Source organism: Xyrauchen texanus, chromosome 17 (assembly GCF_025860055.1).
Source record: "Xyrauchen texanus isolate HMW12.3.18 chromosome 17, RBS_HiC_50CHRs, whole genome shotgun sequence".
Classification (NCBI taxonomy): domain Eukaryota; kingdom Metazoa; phylum Chordata; class Actinopteri; order Cypriniformes; family Catostomidae; genus Xyrauchen; species Xyrauchen texanus.
Window position 1 is genome coordinate 11,772,615 of NC_068292.1, and position 20,089 is coordinate 11,792,703.

Genomic DNA, 20,089 nt, shown 5'->3' on the forward strand with positions numbered 1-20,089 from the left:
CCCAGGCCACCTCCAGGATCCTAGCGAGAGTAAAGAACACGGCCAGGATGAAAACCACATAGTTCCTCTACAATCCGATGTTCGACAATCGCCCGAACCCTCCTCTCCAGCACCTTGGAGTAAACTTTACCAGGGAGGCTGAGAAGTGTGATACCCCTGTAGTTGGCACACACTCTCTGATCCCCCTTTTTGAAGAGGGGAACCACCACCCTGTTTTGCCACTCCTTAGGCACTGTCCCAGATTTCCACGCAATGTTGAAGAGGCGTGTCATCCATGACACCCCCTCCACATCCAAAGCTTTCAGCATTTCTGGTCGGATCTCATCAATTCCCGGGGCTTTGCCACTGCGGAGTTGTTTGACTACCTCAGTGACCTCCCCCAGGGAAATAGAATCTGATCCCCCATCAGCCTCCAGCACTGCCTCTAGCATAGAGGGCGTGTTGGGATTTAGGAGTTCTTCAAATTGTTCCTAACACCGCCCAATAACCTCCTCGGTTGAGGTCAACAGCGTCCCATCTTTGCTGTATACAGCTTGGATGGTTCCCCGTTTCTCCCTCCTAAGGTGGCGGACGGTTTTCCAGAAGTACTTTGGTGCGGACCGAAAGTCCTTCTCCATGGCTTCTCCGAACTTTTCCCACACCCACTGCTTTGCCTCCCTCACGGCCGAGGCCGCAGCCCTTCGGGCCTGTCGGTACCTTGCAACTTGCCTCTGGAGACCTCCGGGACAAAAAATCCCAGAAGGCCTCTTTCTTCAGTCGGACGGCTTCCCTGACCACCAGTGTCCACCACGGTGTTCGAGGGTTACCACCCCTTGCGGCACCTAAAACCTTGAGGCCGCAGCTCTCCACCGCGGCGAACATTGCCCACTCCGGTTCAATGTCCCCAACCTCCACAGGGATGCCTGAAAAGCTCTGCCGGAGGTGTGAATTGAAGATCTCGTGGACAGGGACCTCTTCCAAACGTTCCCAGTTCACCCGCACTACTCGCTTGGGCTTCCCAGGTCTGTCCAGAGTCTTTCCCCACCCCCTGACCCAACTCACCACCAGATGGTGATCAGTTGACAGCTCTGCCCCTCTCTTCACCCGAGTGTCCAAAACATATGGCTTCAGATCCAACGACATGATTACAAAATCGATCATCGACCTTCGGCCTAGGGTGATCTGGTACCACGTACACTTATGAGCATCCTTATGTTCAAACATGGTGTTTTTTTATAGATAATCCATGACTAGCACAGAAGTCTAATAACAAACATCCACTTGAGTTCAGATCGGGGAGGCCGTTCCTCCCAATCACGCCTTTCCAGGTGTCCCTGTCATTTCCCACGTGTGCGTTGAAGTCACCCAGCATCACTATGGAGTCCCCTACTGGGGCCCTATTCAGGAATCCATTCAGGGTCTCCAAGAAGGCTGAATACTCTGAACTGCTCTTTGGAGCATATGCACAGACAACAGTCAGAGTTTTCCCCCCCACAACCCGTAGGTGTAGGGAGGCGACCCTCTCGTCCACCGGGGTAAACTCCAACGTAGTGGCGCTCAGCCGGGGGCTCATGAGTATCCCCACACCCGCCCGTCGCCTCACACCCTGGGAAACTCCAGAGAAGAATAGAGTCCATCCCCTATCCAGGAGTATGGATCCAGAGCCAAAACTGTGCGTCGATGTAAGCCCCATCAGATCCAACTGGTAACGATCCACCTCCCTCACCAGTTCCGGCTCCTTCCCCCCAAGTGCCCGGGTCTGGTCCGTCGAGGCCCACGGCCTTCACTGCCACCCATATGGCAGCGCACCCGACTCCTGCGGTTTCTCCAATGGGTGGTGGGCCCAAGGGATGTAGAGGGGGGTTTCATGTTGCTTCTTCGGGCTTTGCCCGGCCGGGCTCCGTGACAAGCCCGGCCACCAGGCGCTCGCAGACGAGCCCTCCATCTGGGCCTGGCTCCAGACAGGGGCTCCGGGCTTCCTCCGGGCAGGCTAACTCCTCCTCTTTCCATTTTTTTCATAGAGTCTTTGTGAACCATTCTTAGTCTGCCCCTCACCTGAGACCACTTTGCCTTGGGAGACCCTACCTGGCTCCAGACAACACAGCCCTCAGGATCATAAGGGCACACAAACCTCTCCACAACGATAAGGTGCTGGTTCTCGGAGAGGCCTGTGTGATACAAAGACTGTAAAATTAAAGCAGGTAGTTGATGTGGCTGGCCCTAAGATGAGTAACATATCAGCATATTCCACATTGCTGGATCTAAGGTCATCGTGTCAAACTATGACATTAGTGGAAAAGTAGTAGGAAAAATTGGCAGAGGAGGATTTGATCTTATTAAAAGAGTATGTGAATGGACTTGTGGTTCCAAATACAAGGGATTCCTTTCCAAAGCTGTGGATTATTCAAGATTGGAAAGGCATGTCAGGTCCTTTGTTGGATCGTAATGAACTGCAGGACTTGGATCTGGACACAGTAGAAGGAAAAATTATGTATCTATGTTTTGTTAAGGTTTTGAACAAAACTTCATTAAATGGTAGGATTGACACAGAATTTTACATGGGGCTGTGTCTGTAAATGCATTTATGTCTGTTATAAATCTAAATTCTGATGACAAGTGTGTAAAAAAAATCAATTAAAAATAAAAAAAGTTTTATCTGACATTGTTTTTTTTCAGAATGTGCAAGGCTTAAATCACTCTTTGTTCTATCGTGTCAATTGTTTTTGAATTTTGGTGAAATGTATGCACTAAATTATTTTATTTTGAGGAAAGGGCAAAATCAGAAACAAAGGATTAAATGGCTGTTGATTAATTTTACTGTTGGTCAAGAAAAACTTGCAATTTACACTTCAAGCAAGAATAGAATAGAGAACAGGCCTGGTCAAGACCTAATACCAGTTTAACCCTCTGGGGTCGATGGACGCGCCGGCGTGTCTTGCTGGATATTTTCATAATTACAGCGGAAACAACTTAAAATACTCTGTAATTTTTGGGTATACAGATAAGTGTAAGACATCATTAGAAACCATAAAGGGTCTACTTTTATTCGTGTACACTCACAATAACAACAAAATCTTTTGCTTTTGTAAAATAAAGAAAATAAAAAGGGTGAGCTTTCAGCAGTCTCTGTGTTCACGAGCATATTTCTGAAACACGTCACAAAAATGAACTGAAACTCCACAAATACTTATCACACAAACATGAAACATATGTCTAAAGAAAGCTTAAAATGTCTACTTTTAAATAAAAAAATTCAAATTTAAAACAAATATTCTCCTGCAATGTAATCTGTATGAAACAAAGCGATGTACATGATTCAGCTGGCTGAGCTCATTATAGCTAATGTGATCACACCCACCAGCAGAGCGCGCCATTCATATGGTAATGTGGAGAGACGGTCAAGGGTGATCGGTGAGGTTTAATGTAAACACAACACAACTTAACTTTTCAGCCTGTTTGTAATGATACACAGGTCGTACTCCTGGATATTAAGGAAGAGTTAACATTTTCCTCAGAAGAAGAGCGGGACTCCGATGAACATTTGTATTTTGAAGAGAGACTTGATCCAGTCGAGGATACAATTTCGGTTTCGAAATGAGGAAAGTCATTTCGTTTTCATTAGTTGACATGCTATTTTATATAAACATGTGCATATTTTACTAGTGGGACTGTTTCCAGACTTGCCAGCCAGGATTCAGAGTATTGACATTTGAAATATATCCTAATAAGCAAGTTTTAGTTACATTTAAATGCTGTTTTGGCTAAAGCAGGTATTTAAATTGTATGCTGTATGATATAAATATGATATGTAATATGATATAAAAATAATATCAATGTTTAGATTATATTTTAACTAGTGTTTATGCTGCCTCATTATCATCAACAAAGCTTGTGCTTGCAAATATATGTTCAGTTTAAATGAGTAAAATGCACTTTAAATATGCCCATATTAGAAAATCAGCATATTATAATGATTTCTGAAGGATCATGCGACACTGAAGACTGCAGTAATGATGCAAAAATTCAGCTTTGATCACAAATAGCATTTTACAATATATTCAAATAGAAAACTGTTCTTTTAAATTGTAAAATGAGTTCACACAATGTTTTTACTGTATTTTGGATCAAATAAATCCAGTCTTGGTGAGCTCAATATTCATGATCGTTCACGCCTCCTCGCATATTACCTTTCAACGCTAAAATTGTCTTACAAAAGTTCAATTACTATATTGTTTTGTATGAATAAGTGATCAGGATGGTTTTCACATAATTTTGTAGCAAAAACTCTAGGCTACAAGATCCAGTTCTCAAAAGTCTTGTGGACAAATATTTATTATGTGTTATATGGCCTTATTTCAATGACTTAAACATTTAGTTTTTTTCAAAAACCATGTATAAATGTTATTTTCTCAAAAATAGAAACATGTACACACATGTTGCTCACATATATACATATATTGTAGCCCAGTTTGTGCTGAATACAGGGTTATCAGACTTTAGCCATTAATATGTTGTAAGCAACTGAAAAAAGGACAAATGTCAAGGCATGTCAAAACTTCTCCAGGGCTCAAAACACCCTCAAACCCCAGAGGGTTAAATCCTATATAAAATCAATAATTGTTGTTGAATTTAGATATTACAAAGCAATGCATGATCTGGAAACATTTAATTTGCAGTGGTGCTATAACAATGTCTTTTATACTGTTGTGGATGGAGAGATTTCTTTTTTCTTTTTTGTGGGTTTGAGGATAATTTAATTGAATATTGTTTTGAGGAAGTAATCTGACAGCAGTTGTTATGCTGATTTGATTGAATAAAGTATGGTTTTAAAAGAAAAAAATCTCTCTCTCTCTCTCTCTCTCTCTCTCTCTCTCTCTATCGCTCTTGTTCACTCATGTGTGCAAGTAATGGGAAATGTAAAGTAATTTGCAATCTGGTTGGTCTTCTGCAATCTGTAGCATCTACAGTTTAGACACAAGTCAGTTAGACAATTGTGTATGCACAAGACAAACTATGTGTCCTGAAATTTATAAAAAATCATTTTTTATCAAAATGTCTCGAATGTAAATGTGCATTTTATGTGAAAGTTCACAAACACTACAGAAGTGTAAGTGCAAAATAGTAGAAAAACAAGTAGTTTTAATGTTTTAGGTGCTATCATAAAGGGGAGAACAAGACAGAGGTCTTTCCTGACATCTTTTTATATTGTCGCCTATTTCAAACATCAGCAATCCCCCCCAAAAGTCAATGTGTAACTCGCACCCTGGTGGCATGATTAATTACGTGAGATTATTTAACCCTTAACATTTAATACAATTAATCTGAATGAATTCATCAGAACACTGCGTTCAGAATAGCTTACTAACTGTGATGAGGAGGAGGGCATGGCCAGGCCATGCACGGCCGGTGCAGAATAAGATGATCAGCGGGAGAGCGAAATAAATGGGAGACGGAGACTCCAGCTCGAGAGAGAGAGAGAGAGATGCACATGGCCACGCTGTATGTGTATGTGTCCATGTTGGTTTTATGATGTTTTAAGTTTAGTTTTACATTAAACCTTTATGTTGACTGTTCAGCTGGTTCCCGCCTCCTCCCTGCCCATCCTTTTACTGTTATAGTGGTGCCAAAACCCAGGAGGGTCAAGGGATGTGCTGTCATGGAGTCCTCGCCTCTGCCGTCTGCCAGAGGAGAAGCTATGGCCATCTGCCTAGGGATGGAGGGGTTGCTTACATCTGCAGAGAGCCGGAGGAACTGCTGACGTCTGCCAAGAAGGGAAGGAGCGGTTCCATCTGCCAAGGGTCAGAGGGCTCGCTGCTGTCTACCAGGGGAGGAGGAGCGGTTGAGGACCGGGCGATAGCATGTATGGGGATCGGCGAGCACGTTTTTTTTCTCTCTCTCCTCTCTCTCTCTGAGAGTCTCCCACACTTTCCCGCCCTTTCCCTCTCCCCACGCCTCACCTCATCTCTCCCCGAGGTTCCAGGCTGACAGAACGGCCAGAAGGGCATAGTCTCCCCTCCAGAGATGGAGGTGGGGTTAGTAAGTCTGAATCGGGCAAAACACATTCTTCCAAAAATATGTGAGTATCTCGAGTAAACAGAAAATGTATATATCCAGAAGGTGATAGGTTATTTTAATTGTTAGCATGTTTAGCATCACAATTCTTCCCATTCATAGGCATATGAGTGACCCTCTCTCCCTTTATTGTCTCTGACTGTGTCCCGTTATGTCCTTTCATTTCCTGTGTAAGGAAAGAACCAGAAGTAATACAGTATCAGCCAGAAAGTGTCATCTCTACTTTGACTCGTCATTTAATTGCGCTCTCAAAATGATATATAATCTTATAATCTATAAAAGAACAACCATTGTTTTATTTCCAAGATGATACCTGGATGCCACTTGCTGAATTAAATGCGCAAAATGATGAGGTCATGTGACAACAAGTGTACTACTGTTTGAATTGTTTATCATTCCATGATGCATTCACTTTATACAGCAGTATACAGTACATATTACACCTCATTTAGTAAGTAGTAAGCTAGTATGCTTCCAAACATAGCCTCACTCTTTGCAAATTGGCTTGCAATCCTTGTGCATAAACAACAACGTTTTAGAGTTCCACAAACTGTGGTGTCATTACTTTGCGGTCTAGCAAACCTTTGTGAGTTTGACACATGAATAAGCTCAGAAAACCAATGGTTACATCATCACAATTAGATGGCCACAACAAGGGGGCATGTGACTCTTATGTTCCACACAGTCACCATGTTCTCAGAGCTACCGGTGCCAAAATGTTATCTTAAAAGCCTCATTGTGTTGCCACATATGTACACAATAAATTACAGTATGCTGTAATAATTGCTCAAGTCTGCATGAGTAAAGGTGGAGATAGGGTCTTTCAGTGTGGGAGCACTTAGCAAAGAAATGCCAAATTAGTCACTTGGTACTGCAGTGTATAGACTAAGAGGAGACTGTGGTTAAATCGCTGGGGGTCTGTTTCACTTCAATGGGTTTGGTAGGACTCTCCCTTTATGTTTTACTATCAAACAGACTTCTGCTGTTCTCTCCACAGAGGGTGCCTAGGGGAGAACCATCACACAAAAATAAATTGTCGCTTCCCTGACAGGTGCAAGGCCCTAAACATGGGCACAAACCATTTGTGACTTATATTGTAAAATAAAAGATGAAATCCAAAATGTAACCTTTATCATATTCTAAACTCCTTATTAGGCATTCAAGCCAAGTCTCATTTCCTCTCCTAATGCAATTAAGTGTGAGCCTTTAAGGATAAAGTAAGCTTGTTAATAAGTTCACAGAGTAATGAAAAACAGCCTTTTCTTTATTGCTGAAGTGAGAATATAGAATTTAATAACAGGGCTGGGAAACATCAGCGCCTCTGAGCTGTGCACCTGCCAACTTCTTGGGGTTAAAAATGGAGCTGTTTGTTTTTCTCATTACCCACGCAAACTCTAGCTCCAACATCTGGGATCTCAATGATAAATAAACAAACATGATTAAATATCATATCATAGAGATGTTGACTTATAATGGCTGTTCATGCACAGTTTAAGCACTGGATAAGGGTAGTGGAAAGTCCTTGCATTGAGAAGGAAGACAAAAAGTTGTTCCAGAAATGGCAAGTTGTCAAGTCGTTTTGAAGATGCAAGTCAAAGATGGGTGTTGATCATAACAAAATTCTGACATATATCTTAGGAACACAATGTCCAAATATAATGAAACTTGGTGAACATGAAAGCAAAGACAATCTGAGGATGCACGCCAATTTGAAATAATTTCATCCCTTGTTCACTAATCACCTGCAAATCCAGTTCAGGTGCTAAATGCACTTAAATAGCACTGCAGAGTGAGTAAATTAAGTCAAGTGTCATTCTTTTCCATGCAAATACCATTGAGGCATATTCTAAAATGTACCTTATTCACAAAATTCAGTGCTATTTGCACGTAACGTTGCACTACTATAACTGTAAAAAGAATCTAAATTTGTATACATATTCTGTTAATTAACTGAAGCAAATCAGTTTTATCTAGAATGTATTGTAGCTGACCACACTTTTGTCATTTACAGTAAAAGAGCCAATGCAGGTGACTGGATCACAGTGGTGGAGTGATGAATTATGCTATAGTACATCCTCCACAACTTAGCACTCATATCTGGCTTCCAAGATGGCGGAAATGTGCCACACAAAATGTGTTCAGCACATATTTTTCCCATCACCTGATTTGTATAATTCCTTCAGTGAATTGGTCGCTAAATCAACACAGCAAGTGCAAATAAACAATGTTATCAGTGGGTGCAATTCATTCTTGGTGGATACTCCTAAAGTATATAAATCCCCTAAAAATAAATAAATAAATAAATCACATTCACGTGCTATACATGTGGAATACGCAACACACAACATTAATAAAGCATTACACTTGCAATGTTGCTTTGGGAACTCATGGGTGAGGAAGAAATCGGACGCAACATGAAAATGGCAGTGGAAACAATTTCCTCAGCCATGCCTCAGGCCAGTGATGAAAAAGTGTCAATTATAAATGTCAGTCTCACTTACAGTGAGGTGTATTTATGCATGAGGCTATCAGGGAGATTGAGTGGACAGCAGTGGATCATTTCAACATTGCCAGCAGCCTTTGCTCTCTGCCACTGTCCACCACTGTATATGACTAGATGTGACAGCCGACACATAATGAATTGTATTTGCCAATAACAACAGCTAGATTCAATAGCCTTATTTATTTACCTTGCAGCTCACACTAACCCTGTGCCAAACATCCCTTTGGCAAAATTACAGGAAATATGTCTGTACACTCTGCTAAAAATACCAGTTTGAAAGACAAGCATGAATTTTCAGGTTTTAATATGTCAGTTATTGCTGGTATGGTGTTGGTCTAGCCTGAACCAGCACAGCCAGGTTGTTTACCAGCAAAAAATGTTGGTCAACTAGCATGGTCTTTCTGATGAAGCTAGTTGTCCAAGGCTCACTGGTTAAGCTAATAATGAAGCCTGGTAGGGACAGCATTCAATGCTGTTCTTTTCAACAGCATAACCTGACAATTTCCAAATGTGCTAAGCTTTTGGATGAATGCTGCTGAAATGACTAACATTAACTTCCATGCTAGTCCAAGCTGGTTTATGCTGGTCTACATGATGGACTAGCACAGACATGTTGTTCACCTGCAGAAAATGCTGGTTAACCTGCACTGTCATTCTAATAAAGGTGGTAGACCAAGGGAGACTCAATGGTTAATCTAATTAATAAGTCTGGTAGGGACACCAGCAAACCAGCATCCAACATCAGCAAAACACATGTTATGCTGTTGAACAGGACAACCTGACAATTTCCACATTTGTTCAGCTTTTTGATTAAGTAAAATGTCTTATTTGTTGTGTTTGTGTTAAAACTTTGACAAATGTTTAACTTCGACTTCAAGGGCTTTTGTTTATGGTTGGACGGGGACCATTTTCATCAAATCCATATGCATAAAGTAGGCTTATTTTGCAACTGACATGTTGCTTTGAATATCTGGCAGCCCAATGAATCCAGATGTCAGTAGAAAAGATGCATGCTCCCTGCGAAGGTCTTCTTTCTCTGTCCCAGAAAACCTGAGAGGGAAGAGAATCCCTGCTGAGCAGAGGCATGGATCATCGTAATTGCCAGCGGTACCTTGGGGCCAGAACGATGAGCTCATTATTTTTCCCAAAACCCTTAAGTCTCGCAAAACAACAGCCGGCCGACTGTGGCTCTTGGTTGCAAGGTGGGAATCGTGGGCGTGTTTGTTTCTGTGTCTGTGTTGTCTTACAGACATCCACTCTTCTAAAGTGTCTGGCCGTTATTACTGTTTTCATGATAACAAGAAATTAATATATAGCTTGTTACAAAATAAAACAAATAGGGCTGGGGGAATAAACGCATTAATCATTGCGATTAATTTGAAATGATTAACACATTAAAAAAATTAATGCAATTGATGTAGCACTTTTCCTTTTTTTTTGCCTCAGTCACAAACACTAAAGCCTCATCCTGGCATGATAGAGAAGGCCAAGGATGGAGTTTTGCTCAAGTGTGAGTAATGACAACTACTCGTCACTACGAAGAGTGGTGATTGCGTTCGTTTGCCCTTAATGTGAGTCAAACCACAGAGCGCCACTTAGCGGAGGCATGCGCTGAACATTTCAGGAAGTCGCCAAAGATTGGAGAGTAGTGCAAAAGTTAACAACATTTGGGACGGACAGTGTTCTGAACATGACGGCAGTAATGTGTGTGTGTGTGTGTGTGTGTGTGTGTGTGTGTGTGTGTGTGTGTGTGTGTGTGTGTGTGTTTCAAGATGGTTTTAAATTTTAAAAAACTTGCACTTTAGCATTTTTTATTTGATATTGTTAGTGGATATGAAGAAATTGCCTTTCTTTTGGCCTACAGTATTGCCTTAAGTTCTAAGCTGAGACAATCTTTTTGATAACCTTGATGGTTTTAATATCCAACTTGCACTTATAGACTTTGTAATTTATAATGTTGCTGCATGTAATATACAGTATTTGATGGGAATGACTACTCTGTAGTTCTAAGGAGAGTCTGTTTACCATTAGTAAGATGTCATTAAAATGTTATTTAAAATACACTTCCTTTGTGCTGATTAATTTAATAATGTGATTCTAAGTTTAAATAATGACGATTACAAGCTTTGTGTAAAAATGTGATTAAGTGCTATTAATCACAGCAAATTGTGCGATTAATTAGTTAATTATTTTGTATCGATTCCCAGCCCTAAAAAAAAAAACATTTCTCACTCTGCGTCACTTCCGCTCACTTGAAAAGCAATGCATTCTCTTAGAATATCTTATATCATTTAAATTGCATGCCTCTGTAAAGGAAGACAGACTTACTTCCACTGTATGTATGTATGTATATATGTATATATGTATGTATATGTCTGTATATCTGTCTGCCTATCCATCCATCCATATTCTCAGAAATGATTAAATGCATTAATACCAGGTTATCATTCAAAGTTGGTTGTTGGAAGATGACATTTAAGGAAACAAAACTGCAACGCTCCCATTTGCTTATCAGGGGTTTGACTCTAATTAGAGATGTCTACTTGCAACCCAACTGAGAAACACTGCTGCAGTGCTAGCATTTCTGCTTCAGGTGTACGATTATCAAAAGAGATTATAATGTTTTATACACCTGTTTCTGCAGCAGACGTTTGTTAAACAAGCTTTAATATCATGTAATGTGGAAACAAATTAATTTATCGATATTACATAATAAAGTGAATGTTTATCATTTACTTTGTATATCTCTCTAAGTGTCGACATGTTTGTGTGAAATCATGCCCCTGCATCTCGGCGAAATCTGAGTTGAGAATTTCTGAATGAGCCTACAAGTTGTAATGCTGACTTCAAGATACATTCCATTTAACTTTTCCTAGTAGGAGGTTGTAAAATCAGACTTTCCGAGTTGAATGGAATGCAGCACTACTTCTCAAAACTTGTTCCAACACAGAATGTTCCAGAAGCCTAATTTACACTTAGAGAACTCCTGATGTTGCTATAACAATCCAAAAAGCACTTACCAATTTACTTGAAGTGGAAATCAGTCCTCCTTTCCTGTTTAATAAATTAAGCAATCACACAGTCATGCAGAACATCTCGTGTTTGTAAATCCATAGGGATCTCTTTCTCAATGGCAATACCAGCAGTGATGAGTCGACTCGTCAGACAGCTTGATCTTGTGCTTTTCGCTCTTGAATTACATACATCACTTTAAGTGTGATTGCATCACTCAAGGCCAGCTAGAAGGCCTCGACCGGGACATATCCTAAAGATCACACCCACCAAGAACAAATAAATCAATCTGATTGGCTGATGAATCTGACAATCTGACTATAGTTGCTCATTCATTTGCAGCGTTGAGGGATTCTGTGGAAATTCTGAAGGCCTGACGGGGTAGAGCTCAGACTCACACGCTGCTTCGGGCATGTGATTTGTGAAACAGTTGTCATACTTTGCTTTGTAAGCATCAAGGAATAAATTCTGACTGGATAAACTTTTAGTTTTTCTCTATTTGTTTATTGATTAATTAAGAGTGGAAAGTGATTAAAAATACACAGGAAAAATGGTGATTGAGGATGAAAGGAAGAAAAATATTAATTTATTTGGCATGTTAGGCCAGCAGAGAAGGCTTTACTGGCCCTGAGAAATCGCCACTGAACAAAACAGGTATACTTACCCTAAACCAACACCTAAATGCAAGATGAAATAGCATCATTTCATGTCGCTTCTATGACACTTTCATCTCAAGTGTCAGCTTGTGTGCTTGGCTGGTCTCGAACTGCTGTCTTCTGAATTCAAAGTCCAACACTGCGACCATGCAAACTAATCACAGTGGAAGAAGTGTGTAAATGTTAGTGAGTCTGTAACACAAGTGTTAAAATTGATAATTTTTTCAAATGATGCGTTAGAGTAAAAGTGTTTTAATATCACAATAATGCAGCGTGAGTAATAGTATGTGTAAGATTATATATGCAGAAGAATTCCACCAACATGATTTGAAACGAGAGAAAAAACAGCCTTTCAGTTGGGAATGTTTCAACGTCGAAAAATCACCGGCATTCGCAAGAACCCTCACCCAGTTAAAGCAGACTTATCTTCTGTGCAAGGTCACCATCAGATTTGCACAACTCTAAGACATTTCATCCTAATATAGCCTTGCTAGATAATGCTGAAAATCACTTTGAACTGTGGTAATGTTTGTAGCTGACAAATGAATGATTATAGACTGATGGAACTCTTTATGTGTGTAGCGATGTGCAATCACCTATAATTGATAAATATAATCTTTAATTCTGTATGATTTATCTCATTCTATTAAGAATGGTAACTATAAGGTTTAACTTGATAAAATGCAATGATGTGTAAATCAATATGATTTTGTAACAAGAGATTTTCATGTTTTATTACCTACACGTATAACATCCATAAAAACATGTCATGTTTAGTATGTAAACATTTGTTTGTGTATGAAGAAAAATCTAATGACAACAAATATCATTCTCAAGATAGAAAAGATCATGATTAAATAGGCACTATTTTTGAGCAGGACATTTTTAAGAGTCTGAAACAAAGGACCATAACTCAACTGTCGTAAAAGACAGACCAGTTGACCATGTGAATCTGAAAAGTCACTTCTGATTGGCGCAGGACACCTTTGGGGGATGCGGCCAATCTCAGTTCAAATAGTACCAAACAGGAAGAACTCGCTCTCTTGTCTCTTCGTCTTCGCTCTTGCCCTCTCTTCATCTTGCTCTTCAGTTGCTCTCTGCTCTCTGAACACTCTTCCTCCCATGTGAGATCCAAGGGAACTCGGGACTCGACGTCCCGAGAAGGAGAGAGAAGGCCTCACTTCACAGCTAAAATCATCATCTCATACAGACAATAAATTCAATCATACAAAGAGATCAAAACATCAACGGAACAAACATTCGACCAAGAACCGAGCAATATAAAGGATGCCAGGACACACAAGTGACACTGGTGAATTGGTTAAATATTTTGGATAATCCGATAGCAAATCGATGTAGACTCAAAGAAGGATAAATTGTTCTTAAGGTATTGTCAACAGACTCCATAGAGTTCATCTTCAATGTACTGATCAGTTATTTCACATTCTGTCACTCTTTTCACCAACCTGTCTTATATTAGATTTATGTTTAAAATAGCAATAAAGTTTGTCTGTGTTCAAAGACGACTTAACTGTGGTATATTTGATAAATAATCTCATCCCTGTTTCTGAAAGATTTCGCTTCAAACTGTCGCTTCAATAAGCCAATAAGTGAATGAATCATAATTCACTTAAAGCTTATTCCTTACAGTAGAAATTGTGAGCTGATAGAATTAGACGTTGTATTACGTTTTCAATGGTGGAGAATCTATTAAGACAAATAATCTAGTTATTTGTCATTTATCTCATTTATAATGGTTGTCGAATATTACTAATTCCATTATACATTTCATTACCTAATAAGGACAATTTAATTTAGTTCATAGCTCACATATTTCGGGACTCTAAATTCCCTCCTAAATTAAGCATGCGTGCAAATTACCCTACATATTATGATGGTAAAATGCGTGCAAAATAGTCCACATCTCTAAATTATATATGTAATTACCCTACATATGAAAAATAAGTGTTTGTACAGTCAAAATCAGCCATTGTACCTGAGATTTTTGTAAAAGTAAATAAAACACACAGTTGTTGTAGTGCCACTAGTGTTAATTTCACCATGAAACTGCGACGTCTCGTATATCGTGGTATATAAACTTTTAAAATTTTAATTTGATTATAAATCACTCATTCTACATGACTAGGTGGGGGTTAGGGGTTAAATTTAGGGGAAAAAAGCAATATTGTTTATTGGGTTGTTAATTTGTTTCTATGGTAGTAAATATTGGGAGAACAAATAATTACAGCATTTTCATTTTTGGGTGAACTATGCCTTTAAGATCTTTGATTTCTTTCTTGTTCACATGCATGTTTAGTTTAGCTTTCTGTAATTTCCCACAGCCCTTTTAATTTCCCTTTTCCTCAACCCCCCAGCACACACACCCTGTTTCTCTCTCTCACTCTCTTTGCTTCCCATGCCCTGCCGCCAACAAAACAGCTGTTTTGGATCCATTCAACAGATCAAGCATTTCAGTGAGCAGAATTTTGTTCCTGTATGTAGGAAAGTTTAGGAAGTGATAACATGGATATAGGATATGTGATGAATATGTCAAGTCAAACCCATGTCCCTTTTATTCTGGTAAAGGATTATATTTGAGATAACTAAGAATTGTTTGTGACCATCACTCATGAAGAGCTAGTCACATTTACCTTAACCATAGTGGTCTGGTCATCTTTTGTTGGTGTCTGTCCGATTTGCTATAAAGAGGACAATTAGAGGCCTATTCAATCCAGTATAATACAAACAGGACTGAATCCCTAAGATTGAGAAAGGACTGAACTTTTTATAACCTGTTCTTTCCTTCACCATCAAATCTAAATTAAATAGCAGATTTCAAGTACTGTTCTTTGTTCGGGAGGATTTCTTTTTTCTTCATGTCTTCAATATTAAATGTTTTTGTAAGTGCAAAACCATCATGGTGTGTTTATATAATTCCCCCAAAATGGATCGGCAAAAGGAGTACTTACCGTACATCTCCATTAATCCACTCAAAGATAAATGCATGCCAAGTACTTTTTCCTGATATTAGAAGAGTCTTTGTATCTCTGCAATTGCATTTTGCACATTTGCAGAGCAGGCAGTTGAGTCAGTGGCTTTCAATTTGACTGACAATAACTGTATGTAATCAAACTCTGTTTTTTTATATTTTGGATATATTTTATTTATTTTGCTTTAGCAGAAAACTTTGCTAGTCTGCTTAATTTGTCAGATAAAAATATATCACAGAAATGCTGCATACATGTGTAACAGCATTGCCATTACCATTATCAGAAGTAATACTTCTATAACAAAAATTACACTAGCAATAGAAACATACTGTAAATGTATCATTGACTAGGAACACATAAAATAGGGCATTTTAATAATCAACAGTTTCCATATTGCATTTTTTTTTTGTTTGATTATTTTGTAAATCTAGCCTTCTATGAAAATAAACAGTTTTGAATAGTCATGTTGACATAGATATATGATGTCTAAAATGACTAAATCAACATAATTCTGCCTGTTTTTTTTAAAAAAAACTAATTCTTGGTTAGGTGTTGTTTTGATTAATGTAAGCCTTGCTGTAGAAATCACTACTTTTCATCTTTCAGATTGTGCCGCACTGCTTAGTTGTTTCCCCAGGTGGGAAATTTGAAATTCAGCAGCCTAATCTGATTTAAATTAACTACCTACTTTTGACAGACGTGACTTCTACAGGACGTTCAGAGTACTTGGCAAGTAGCCCCAAAATGCATGAATCCACAGACTGCCCAGATACGAACCACTTATCTCAAACATTACGAAAACTCCCGGTATTCATTTCTATAACGAGTGCAAACTAGCATACCCAGAAAGCAACAATCTTCCTCTTTTGGTTCACTCTGCTGTTGGTTGTGATGTTGTAGGTGTAACACTAATACAGTAGAATTGGAAAATCTACAGTTTCCTGTCTGGCGCTCACTTCAACGTTGTGTTGAGTGAAGCGACACTTGGGGACTTTCTTGAAGGCCTCGGTTACCTCTGAACTTGAGAAAAGGCCAATGAGAAATTGGCAGACAGAATTTGCATGTCCCTCCCCCGGACATATGTGTATAAAAGGAGGGAATCATGCATCTGTCCATTCAGATTTCCTCTTCGGAGCCGAGCGGTTGTGCGATCAACGAGCTGAGATCACTTACTGTTCCACTCACTTCTGCAGAGCTTACGCTGTTGGATCTATGGCGCATATCAGTGGCTTTCTCCTTCTCTGCACGGCAGTGCAGCTTTGCCCCTGAGCGCTTCGACATTGCTGCTAAAAGAGAATATTTGTAAAAGAGTTTATTTTTTCTAAAAGAGCAAATACATGGCTGGCGTTGAACGTCCTTTTGTGGCCGTGATCACACTGAGGTGGCGTTTGTTGATGTTCGTTTGTCCACTGCGAGAATCTAACAATGGCAAAGTTGCAGTTGCAGCTTCTAAAAGAGGAACGCCACTCCAGCCACCCCCCACGTCGCTCTGTATTTATTCCCACAGGATTGAGGACGACCCGGCTGGTGATGGAGGCGATTTGGGGATGGCAGCGGGCTCGGTTTTGCTGGGTAGATCGCAGGGCCATGAAGGTCACAGCGTGGACACTCGGGCAGGCGATGGCCACCCCCATGTTCCAGGAGCGTCATCTATGGCTGAACCTGGTCGAGATGTGGGATGTAGACAAAGCACACTTTCTCAACGCCTCATACTCAATTACCTCGACGACTCGCTCATTCTAGCCCACTCTCGAGTCACTATGCGCCTACAGGGACCAGGTGCTCAGGCACCTCAGCCGTCTAGGGCTTCAGGTCAACTGGAAAAAGAGCAAGCTTGAGTCCCGAGATGGGTATGGTGCCGCAGCACGTACCGTGTGTTCATCACCCCTGCCTGCCGCCAGAATTTCAACCCCTGGACAGACCTCTGTTTTTTCCAGACAGGAGTCCCCATACAGCAGGTGGTCAACACAGACACCTCCAAACAGGGTTGGGCCAACCCAGCCAGTGCCCCGTCCAAGAGCTGGAGACTGCGTGCCCATTGCATATGGAGCCCCGGCTAGGTTGGCACATCAACTGCCTAGAGTTGCTGGCTGTAATCCTTGCCCTGCAGAGATTTATCTCGCTAATATGGGGCAAGCACGTCTTGTGTAAGGTCAGGGAGTAAAAAGTCACTTTGGCAGCCCCCTACTGGCCCACTCGGACTTGGTTCTCAGATTGGTTGTCTCCTCGCGACAGCCTCTCACTGGCGAATTTCCCCGAGGAAGGACCTTCTTTTCTCAGGGACGGGGCACCCTCTGGCATCCACGCCCAAACCTCTGGAACCTCCACGTCTGGCCCCTGGATGGGATGCAGAAGATCTAAGTTGCCTACCACCTGCTGTCATAGACAAGATCAACCAAGCCAGAGCTCCCTCTACAAGGAAACTTTTCGCCCTAAAGTGGCGCTTTATCGCAAATTGGTGTTCTTCCGCAGAGATGCACAGTCAGATCAGTGCTCTCATTTCTGCAGGAAAGGCTGGAGGGGAGGCTGTCCCCCTCCATCTTGAAGGTTTATGTAGCCGCCATATCGGCTCACCATGACGCAGTGTATGGTAAGTCCCAAGGGAAGCACGTTCTGATTATCAGTTTCCTTATAGGCACCCGGAGGCTGAACCCTCCCAGGCCATGCCTGTTCCCCTCATGGGATCTCTCCATGGTCCTTTCTGGCCTTAAGAGACCCCCTTCAAAGCTCAAAGCCCTCTCCTTGAAGATGGCCCACCTGATTGTACTCGCTTCAATCAAGAGGGTTGGGGACCTGCATGCATTCTCTGTCAGCGACACTTGCCTGGAGTTAGGTCCGACAGACACCCATGTCGTCCTAAGACCGCGACTGGGCTATGTGCCCAAGGTTCCTACGACCACCTTCAGGGACCAGGTAGTGAACCTTCAAGCGCTGCCCCTGGAAGAGGCAGACCCATCCTTTTCTTTGCTGTGTCTGGTGCGTGCTTTGCGTACCTAGATGGGCAGAGCTTTAGATGTTCTGAGCAGCTCTTTGTCTGCTTTGGTGGACAGCGTAAAGGGAACGCTGTCTCCAAACAGAGGCTTTCCCACTGGGTTGTCGATGTCATCGCATTGGCCTATCAATGTAGCTGGGCAACTCCCAATACCTTTTTTACAATCTCAGGGTTGAGTCTGTCTCGTCCCATGTTCTCTCAGGTCCGAGCACTTAGAACTCGGGAATGTGGAACATCTGACCGGGTGTTCCGCTTGCACATAGTGCCTTTCCCCTCCACTGAGGTGATCACGTGCACTCTTTTTCCCCAGGAGAGTCCACTAGATTCGTGATCCCTGGATGTTCTTCCTCCCTATGCCTCTGGTCCACGAATTCAGTGGAGGAATTCCCCGACCAGAAAAACTACGGGTACTAAATTTACTCTGTTCTGGAATAGATGCTCCACAGGATGGGCCCTTGTGGATTAATCCCCCTGTGTGTATTTTCCGTGGTACGGTCCCCCTACGGGCGGACCCGCGTCTCCCTTGGGCAGTCGCCGCTGCCCCTCAGTTTCCGTGTTTGTAGCAACTCCTCCCTCACAGCAGGTATGATCTACCACCACGCCATTCCCACATGTGGCCTGAAAACCCATGTGACGTATTTCGCCACTCTTTATATCCCCCCAGCCTGGGCAGGTTGTGGTCTCCGCAGGGTCTTTTCCCCCTGGAAGAATATTAGTTGGAAAAGAATGCCTTCCCCGATGCGTGTGATAGCATTAAGGTGGCCACAGCTACTTAAACTCTATGCGAGAAACAAAGAGGGAGAAAAGGAGCGGCTGGCGCGGCCTGCTCCCATGCTTGGCACATCACTTTGTTCCCCCCTTCGGGGTGCCGGGAACCTAAGAAGTTTATGATGATTTTATGGGCCATTGGGGAAGGGTACGTGTAATCACAAATCTTTGACAAGGGTGCTAGAGCAAAGTTCATAATATACATAAGCTGAGAACTTTTCTTAGGAAAGAAATATTAGAAATTAGATCTCAATTGTAGAGACCCCAGTAATCTCAAGTATGTAACCTCAAGAGTTTCTGAAGAGATCTGAAAATTGTCTCAAACTATGGTCAGATTTGACGAAATTGCAAATTCTACCATCAAATGTTTGTCAATAGAATCGAACTCATCAAATTTCTCCAAAGCCAAATAATTGGAGGTATGCTATACACATAAAATTCCATAGCTCTATACTCTTACTTTATATCAATAATTGTCTGTTTTGTGTGTATTTTTAATACTCAGGAGAAATTTTTGAAAAAACATTAGGGACAAAGTGGACATTTAAAACTGAAACGTGTATTTTCTGTCCTTCAAGTGGCATCAAATGGAATTTCAAAACTAACTACATGTTAAACTGGTTTCCCCAAACACTACATATCTTCCACTGGATGGAAAAAGAGATAGCCCAACCCAAACTCATGGCATTGATTAAGACAATGTTCCTGTGTCGGGCTAGTTGGGATGCACTGCATATTAAACTCAAAATCATTCATTCTATTTATTAAATTAATGCATTTCAGCTGTGATATATTTTAATCTCTTGAATTTTAAAGTTAACTACATTATTATATGTTAATAATAAATGTAAAGTATTTAAGTTTACTTACATATTCCCATTATGCTTCATTCATAATACAGTATGTACATATTTTTAAAGATTACTCAATTCAGTTGAATTCGGTTTGAAAAGGTGTAAATCTTCAAATAGACACCGTTTGTTTTTTGAGTGATAAGGTGGCATAGTCGAAAGAATTAAATAATAATAATCAAAAAAATCACGTTTCATCTTTTAACTAATAATGTATAAGAACTTCAGACTACTGAGCTATGAAAAAGCAACCTCAGTTGAAAAAA